General features: G+C 42.4%; 1 pseudogene; it reads left to right on the forward strand.

The window, feature by feature from the left end:
- Positions 1 to 7,881: 7,881 nt before the first annotated feature.
- Positions 7,882 to 8,312, forward strand: LOC147361876 (small ribosomal subunit protein uS12 pseudogene; annotated as a pseudogene).
- Positions 8,313 to 9,111: the final 799 nt, after the last annotated feature.

Consider the following 9,111-nt stretch of genomic DNA (forward strand, 5'->3'; position numbering starts at 1 on the left):
AGGCAGATACTTTACCACTGAGCCACTGGGAAAGCCCTCTAAAAGAGAAGAAAGAGAAAATATGCTTTCTCAAAGTAGGAACCCTTCCTGGCATTTGCTCATGAAGGACAAATGTGTGCTATGACTGTCTTTTGGATACAGGATTTAATTATTTTTTACATTAAAAAAAAATGTGGTAAAACATATATAAAATAAAATTTGCCATATAACCATTTTTAATCATACAATTCAGTGGCATTAATCATGTTTACAAGATTGTGCAACCATCATTGTTTAGGTAACTTTTGGTAAAGGCTGTTATTTCTGCAGAGTCATTCTGGTACGTTTCATTTTTCTAGAAGTGGATTTGTTTCCTGTGAGTTTTGAGCTTGACTGGCATAAATGTTTTCACAGTATCTTATATGCTTAGTCTCTGCAGCATCTCTGTCCTTTTGGCTTTTAGTTTTCTTTAAGCTTTCGCTTTTTTATTAACAATTTTGCATAACTTTTTCCTATTTTCAAAAAATCAACTTTTTTATTGAGGCTCTGTTTTTTTTTTTTCTAATTCCTCACATCATTTTTTCTTTCTTTCAACTTTTCCTGAGATTTTTTTTCTCTAAATTCTTAAATTGGAAACATTAATAATGTCATTATTTTTCTAATATAAGTATATGAAGCTGACATTTTTTTCTGAGATCCACTTTAGCCGCAACCTACAAGTTTTGATACTTAGTACTACCAGTAGTCAAAGTATTATGTATTTTCTAAATACTAATTTAATTCATTAACTATATCTTTTATCTATGGGTTATTCATAAGTATAATGTTTTCTAAGTTTAAAATGCTAATGGATTTTTTCTATTAGATTGAACCATGTGGAACTGCTAACATTCAGTCTTTTTATAAACTATAAAATGGCACTTTCATATGGTTAAACATAATCATTTTCTTTTGTTATTAATATATAACTTAATTTCATTTTGGTCAGACAACATTAGATTGTGGATTTTAAACCAAAGGTAACCACATTAACACAAAAAGTCCTTGTTTCTACCATTTTGTATTTTATTTGGGGGTATTATAATGTTATAAATCTGTATGTAACCAGTAATTTTCAAATAAAAATCCTCCCCAAATACTGGAATGTTTTCTGACACATGCAGGCTGGTTCTCTAGGATGCAGACTCAGATGGAGTTTAGTGCTGGGGTGTATATCAGGGGTGCCCTTGGGGTCAGTGTTGTGGAATCAGGAGGGACGAAACGGGATACGGCAGAGGAACACTGGCCAGATGACCTTAGCTGACCACATGGGGGTTTGGAGTGATGAAGGCTCTCCAGGGTTGTCTTGACATGTCCACTGGCCAGGCTGTCATACCTCCCCGTGGATGGGTAGTGCAAATAGACTGCTCCTGGAAGGGCTGGTGGTTTAAACTTGCCCACTGAGCACTTCCAGCAGCTGGACAGTGAGTCCTTGGAGGGAGGTCAGGACAGCACATCTCCATGTTCCCCCCACAGCATGTATCACAGCTCCAGAGGTAGGTGATGAAGGTGTACTGTGGGGGAAACTCTTGATGACTGATATGTAAATCAAAACAGTGATTTAGTGATTCTCCTCAATACCCTCTGGTCTAAAAAATAGAGGAGAAGGTCCATATAGGGGAGATATCCTCATTCTCCAGGGTCAGCCCAGTTGTCACCTCTTCTAGGAAGTCATCATCCTAGGTAACTCGTATTTCTGTAGGACCCTGAGCACCTCTCATTTGTTAAACTGAACCATGCTTGGTTAGTATCCTGTTGTCTCCATCCTGAGATAATTCATTTGTCAACAAGGAGTCTGTTCTTTCCATTGTGCACTGCTTCTATATGATGTAGCTTAGAGGTTAAAGCATCTGCCTACAATGCAGGAGACCTGGGTTCGATCACTGGGTCAGGAGGATCCCCTGGAGAAGGAAATGGCAACCCACTCCAGTATTCTTGCCTGGAGAATCCCATGGGTGGTGGGCTATAGTCCACAGGGTCGCAAAGAGTCAGACACGACTGAGCGACTTCACTTTCACTTTCACCCTGATTGTGAGTGTTCACACATGGTCTGTTTTCTCATTAAATCAAGTGAGAAAAATACTTGGAATTATACCCTATCCACTTTTTAATTAAATCTTCCAGCACAGTGTGCATCATGTAGGGGGTGTTCAGTAAATGTTGGTTGAATGAATAAATGTTGACTGAGAACAAACCTTCCTTTTCAAATTTATAATTTTGAAATTCTAAGAGGTAGCCTGGGATAACAGACAGCCCTGGTTTTGGAATCAGTCACACTGACCTGCCTGTCAGGTCTTTCTGTGCTCTCACCAGCAGTGTGGGTGTCCAAAGAATGCATTGTCCAGAGTGGGACACTTGAGAGTGATGGGACACTGATAACCAGCCAGGATTCCAGGGAAATAAACTGGTACCATCCTTGATAAAAAGGGCTCTGGACATCCTACAGCCATGTTGACTTAGTTTCATGCTTGGGAGAGTGTCTTTACCTCTGCCTCTCAGCTACTTTGTCTGGAAAATGAATATAATTCCTGCTCTTGAACCACTGCTTTGGTTGGGATGATGGATGGACCAAGAGCATCCAAAGACACAGGGTACAATCACTGACCTTGGTGACTCTTAATCACCAAGAGAAAACAGCAAAATGGGTGTGGATGAAGGAGGTTTGTGGACTGTAGAAGGTGTATTTGAGGAGGTCCTCATCTGATGGGCTAAACCAGACTGTCCCTCCTTCACATGTAGTTAAAATGACACCAGCACATGGAGAGGAGCACAAGCTCTGGAGTCAGCCTTCCAGGGGCAAATCCTGGCTTCTCTGGACACTAACTGGGTTTAGATACAAGTTCAGCTGCCTGCTAATCATGGGCTTTTAAGGTTGGGAAGCCCACTGTGCTTCAGCATCTTTGTCTGAAAGTTGAAGTGGGGATAGTATGATTCTCAGAGGGTTGTTGCAAAGATTAACTATGACAGTGACACTCCCAATGTGGTCTGTGCACTAGTGCCAGTCTGTGGACTGTTTATAACCAGGTTAGAAGTACGCACAGGAAATTTAAGAAAGCTAGAAACTCGGAGCCATCAGCTATGGCTGTGACATCCACACTTAGGATGGTGGGATCCTGAACATCCCAGAGACCAGTGTGACTGTTGCACTTGCAGGGAGAGGGAGGGGCACAGGGCTGAGCTGCACACTAGCTGTGCACCGTGGATCACTGATTAGGTAGCAATGGACTGAAAATGTGAAATTAAATAAAAATGATACTTAATCCCAGACAGGTGAGAAACACTGCTTTTGAACAATGCTGGATGTGTGATTAGCTGTCGATCAGTACTACCCTCTCTAGTACTACCCTCTTTATTAATTGTTATCATCTTACTTATGCTTAAAATGAGACCATATGGGCTTTCAAAAGATCCTACTGTACATTATCAATATTTGTAATAGCATTAAAAACTTGGAAATAATTAAATTTCTCTTTACATTTAGAGGTCCCCCTATTCTTGAATCAGCAACATGGTCCTAAAGTTGAAGAAGGTACCTGGAAACACAACAGGCTACTTTAAAACTCTTCAGAGTTTTTTAAATACAAGGTTTATGTGTGAGCTCTTAATTTTCCTTTAAAAGCAGAAAGAATAGGGCTTAACTGAGCTTTTGCTTTTTAAACCTAATGTTCTAAGGAATTTTTTTTTTAAACTAAAATAGCAATGTGTGTTGAAAACTGGGATACACATATATTTATTTGAATTTAGACCTAAAAAATAACATTACAAGAAGGAATAACATGCCCAGCACTGTGAAACCTCCATCTGTACTCCAGACCCATCTGGCTTGCCTTAGGAGTTAAACTGGGATTGTGTGTTTGTGTGTGTGTGTGTGTTTTAAGAACCAATGTTAAGACACACTAAGAATTTTTTTTAATTTAATTTTATTTTATTTTTAACTGTACAATATTGTATTGGTTTTGCCAAATATCAAAATGAATCTGCCACAGGTATACATGTGTTCCCCATCCTGAACCCTCCTCCCTCCTCCCTCCCCATACCATCCCTCTGGGTCGTCCCAGTGCACTAGCCCAAAGCATCCAGTATCGTGCATCGAACCTGGACTGGCGACTCGTTTCATATATGATATTATACATGTTTCAATGCCATTCTCCCAAATCATCCCACCCTCTCCCTCTCCCACAGAGTCCATAAGACTGTTCTATACATCAGTGTCTCTTTTGCTGTCTCGTATACAGGGTTATTGTTACCATCTTTCTAAATTCCATGTATATGCGTTAGTATACTGTATTGGTGTTTTTCTTTCTGGCTTACTTCACTCTGTATAATAGGCTCCAGTTTCATCCACTTCATTAAAACTGACTCAAATGCATTTTTTTTTAATGGCTGAGTAATACTCCATTGTGTATATGTACCACAGCTTTCTTATCCATTCATCTGCTGATGGAACATCTAGGTTGCTTCCATGTCCTGGCTATTATAAACAGTGCTGTGATGAACAATGGGGTACACGTGCCTCTTTCAATTCTGGTTTCCTTGGTGTGTATGCCCAGCAGTGGGATTGCTGGATCATAAGGCAGTTCTATTCCCAGTTTTTTAAGGAATCTCCACACTGTTCTCCATAGTGGCTGTACTAGTTTGCATTCCCACCAACAGTGTAAGAGGGTTCCCTTTTCCCCACACCCTCTCCAGCATTTATTGCTTGTAGACTTTTGGATAGCAGCCATTCTGACTAGCGTGAAATGGTACCTCATAGTGGTTTTGATTTACATTTCTCTGATAATGAGTGATGTTGAACATCTTTTCATGTGTTTGCTAGCCATCTGTATGTCTTCTTTGGAGAAATGTCTATTTAGTTCTTTGGCCCATTTTTTGATTGGGTCATTTATTTTTCTGGAATTGAGCTGTAGGAGTTGCTTGTATATTTTTGAGATTAGTTGTTTGTCAGTTGCTTCATTTGCTATTATTTTCTCCCATTCTGAAGGCTGTCTTTTCACCTTGCTTATAGTTTCCTTTGTTGTGCAGAAGCTTTTAAGTTTAATTAGGTCCCATTTGTTCATTTTTGCTTTTATTGTCAATATTCTGGGAGGTGGGTCATAGAGGATCCTGCTGTGATGTATGTCGGAGAGTGTTTTGCCTATGTTCTCCTCTAGGAGTTTTATAGTTTCTGGTCTTACATTTAGATCTTTAATCCATTTTGAGTTTATTTTTGCGTATGGTGTTAGAAAGTGTTCTAGTTTCATTCTTTTGCAAGTGGTTGACCAGTTTTCCCAGCACCACTTGTTAAAGAGATTGTCTTTAATCCATTGTATATTCCTGCCTCCTTTGTCAAAGATAAGGAAGACACACTAAGAATGTTTTACACAAAGTTTACATTGAATGGTTCTGAGTAAATTCACTTTTTCACTCAGCAACCATGCTCACAAGTATCCATCCCAATAGATGGAAGCTTGGGGTATTCCAAAACAGTGTTTGATCCAAAATCTAATCATATTTACTTCTGAAGAACATTATGTAAAAAACATTTTTAAAATTACATTTTGCAGACTATCTAGACAAAGAATGAGTCTCTTAGATGTAGTTTATATCACATTAGCAATGTAATGAGTAATGATAAACAAAGGATTGAGGGTTATAAAACCCTACATTTCACAACAATAAAAATTTTTTTAATCTGAATTTATATTGATTCCAATAAGACAGAAAATAGGAGGAAGGGAAAGCTTTTTTGCAGTAGAATGCCAACTCACAAATCTAAACAGATTGACAGAAAAGTTTAGCCATCATTGTCATAAATAATTCGGACAAATTTCATCATTGGCTGAATAGACAGTGAATGTTTGGGGGTTGGGGGAGACATGGCATTTTCATGGACTCAAACTATTTTCTCAGATTAATTCTTTAGGGAAGAATTATATTTTTAAGTAGAAAAATCTGGCAAACACCAGGCTAAGCAAGTAACCAATATAAATATTACTAATAATGAACCTAATGACACCCTTAGCTTTTTTTCATGTTTCTTTAAAAATTTATTTAAGTATAGTTGACTTACAATGTGTTAACTTCTGCTGTACAGCAGTGATTCAGTTATAGAGATACATACATTCTATTTCATATAAATTAAATCAGGGTGACACTATCTAGCCTTGTCATACTCCTTTCCCAATTTTGACCCAGGCAGTTGTTCCATGTCCGGCTCTAACTGTTGCTTCTTGACCTGCATACAGGTTCCTCAGGGGACAGATAAGGTGGTCTGGGATTCCCATCTCTTTAAGTTTTCCAGTTTGTTGTGATCCACAGAAAGGCTTTCGCATAGTCAATGAAGCAGAAGTAGATGTTTTCCTGAGCACAGACCATAAGGCCCCCAAAGCCTGGAAATATACTTCCTGGTCCTTTACAGGAAAACTCCACCCACCCTGCTCCAGATCCCTGCTGTTCTAAGCCAGGCCTGTGGACCAGCATCCTTGGCCTGCCCCAGGAGGCTATTAGAACACGGAATTTTGTCTCTAACCCAGACCCACTGACTCAGAATCTCCGGATCCCAGGTGACTCCTGCTCCCAGTACAGTCAGAGAAGCACTGGTTTAGAAGCCCTGCTCCATCATTCTGTGGTTGCACCCTCCCCAGGGGCAGGCAGAGAGGACCAGGGGGTGTGACCACCTGGAGCCCCGCCCCCTCCAGGCCGTGCTCTGAGCACCTGGACCCCAAAATCCCTGCTCCCAGAACCAATGCCCGCCTCCCTCCCGGGGCCCATGTCCCAGCCCGACAGGAGGTCAAGATTCCGCTCTTTAAGTGGCGGAAGAGGGTGGTTTGAGCTTGGACTTAAAGGCTGGGGGTGCTCTTTCTGAGCAGCAGATTGCTCAGGGCACAAAGAAGGTCAGAGCCAGAGTTGGGAAGAGCAAGGGGAGGGCTTGGGGCTGGGGCGGCCCCTCCCTCTGCTATCCTGCCTTCTGGCTTGGAGCTCAGTGTCCAAAACCCCAGTCTGCCAGGTTTTAATAGTTATGAATGTGTAGTTGACTGACTGATTTATAACTTTTAAATGTTTAAACATATAGTTGGGCTTCATTTGTACTCTTGACCTGGGGCCACGGATGTGAGTGATAGGTCTGTTAAATGCTTCTCAAAGTGTGTTCAGAGGACCCCCTGCATCAAAACCCACTGGGTTGTTGGTTAAAAATTCAAATTCCCAGGCCCCACTATGTGACCTCCTGGATCAGATCTTTGGGAATGGAGCCCAGGAACCTGCATTCTGACCCCTCCTCTTGTGACTCTGATCCACAGCAGAGCTACAGGAGCACGTGTAATGAAGGTGGGGGGTGTGGAGGGGGGCTGCCACGAGTGGTGGGAAGTGTCAGGGAGAGAGAGGGAGGTCCCAGGTCAGAGCTAAGTGCTGACCACGAGCTCACTCCCTTCCTGTTTCTCTCCTGATTCTCCTCACAACCTGGCGTGACCCCACCCCCGGGAGCTGGCTGCAGGGAGAAGCTACCAGAACGGGATAAGGGTGTCCTCCTGCCGATGGTGGGGCTCTTGGGGGCTGCCCTGCAGAAGGAAGGACCCGAGTCAGGGGCAGTAGGAGCAAAGGGGCTGCGAGCGCCTTGAGGGACCTTACGGACCCACCCAGGGAGTCAGGCTGAAGCTGCTGAGCAGGTCTTTGGGCAGGGAGATCTGGTCCTGCGGGACACGGGTGGAGTGGGGACAGACTATGTGGTCCCACCTGCTTGGGCTCACAGGCTGTATCTGTCAGTTAGGAGTCCTATGACATTGATCAAGGTCCTAAAGTGCTATAAGATGGGGCTTCTAATACCCTCCGATCTTGTGTTAAAATTAAACATGATAGTCTTTTGTTCAGGCCTGTGACACTGGCAGAATGAGCAAGTGTTGTGGTCTTCATACTGCCAGGAATTTCTGTAGCTACCGACAAGCCCAGAAGCGGCATGGTAAGTAGTACAAGAAAGCCCATTTGGGCATAGCCCTGAAGGCCAACCCTTTTGGAGGCGCTTCTCATGCCAAGAGAATTGTGCTCAAAAAAGTAGGGGTTGAAGCCAAACAACCAAATTCTGCCATCAGGAAATGTGTCAGGGTTCAGCTCATCGAGAATGGCAAAAAATCACAGCCTTTGTACCCAGTGATGGTTGCTTGAATTCTATTGAGGAAAATGATGACATTCTGGTTGCTGGATTTGGTTGCAAAGGTCATGCCATTGGTGACATTCTTGAAGTCTGCTTTAAGGTTGTCACATTAGCCAGTGTCTCTCTTTTGGCCTTATACAAAGGCAAGAAGGAAAGACTAATATCATAAATTTTGATGAAGAAAGCATGACAGTAGTAAATTTTTATATACCAAAAAATAATTAAAGGTGATAGTTAAGTAAAAACACATCCTGGCACACAGAGAAGAATAAGGGGTGGCTGCTGTTTATTGTGGAGAAGGCAATGGCACCCCACTCCAGTACTCTTGCCTGGAAAATCCCATGAGTGGAGGAGCCTAGTAGGCTGCAGTCCATGGGGTCGCTAAGAGTCGGACACGACTGAGCAACTTCACTTTCACTTTTCACTTTCATGCATTGGAGAAGGAAATGGCAACCCACTCCATTGTTCTTGCCTGGAGAATCCCAGGGACGGGGGAGCCTGGTGGGCTGCCGTCTATGGGGTCGCACAGAGTCAGACATGACTGAAGCAACTTAGCAGCAGCAGCTGTTTATTGGGACTCTCATTACCTTACACCTCTGCACTTCTTGATGCTCCATATCATAGGCACTTGCTACTGGCTGTGCTTAGTCACATCCGACTCTTTGCAACCCTATGACTGTAGCCTACCAGACTCCTCTTTTCATGGGATTCTCTAGGCAAGAATAATGGTGTGGTGGACACTTTTTTTTTTTTAACAGTCTTTTGGACTCTGTGGGAGAGGGAGAGGGTGGGATGATTTGGGAGAATGGCATTGAAACATGTATAATATCATATATGAAATGAGTCACCAGTCCAGGTTAGATTCACGATACTAGATGCTTGGGGCTGGTGCACTGGGACGACCCAGAGGGATGGTATGGGGAGGGAGGTGGGAGGAGGGTTCAGGATGGGGAACACATGTATACCTG

This window comes from Bos grunniens, chromosome 12 (assembly GCF_055505025.1).
Source record: "Bos grunniens cultivar Pamir isolate PY7600 chromosome 12, Bosgru_T2T1.0, whole genome shotgun sequence".
NCBI classification, from domain to species: domain Eukaryota; kingdom Metazoa; phylum Chordata; class Mammalia; order Artiodactyla; family Bovidae; genus Bos; species Bos grunniens.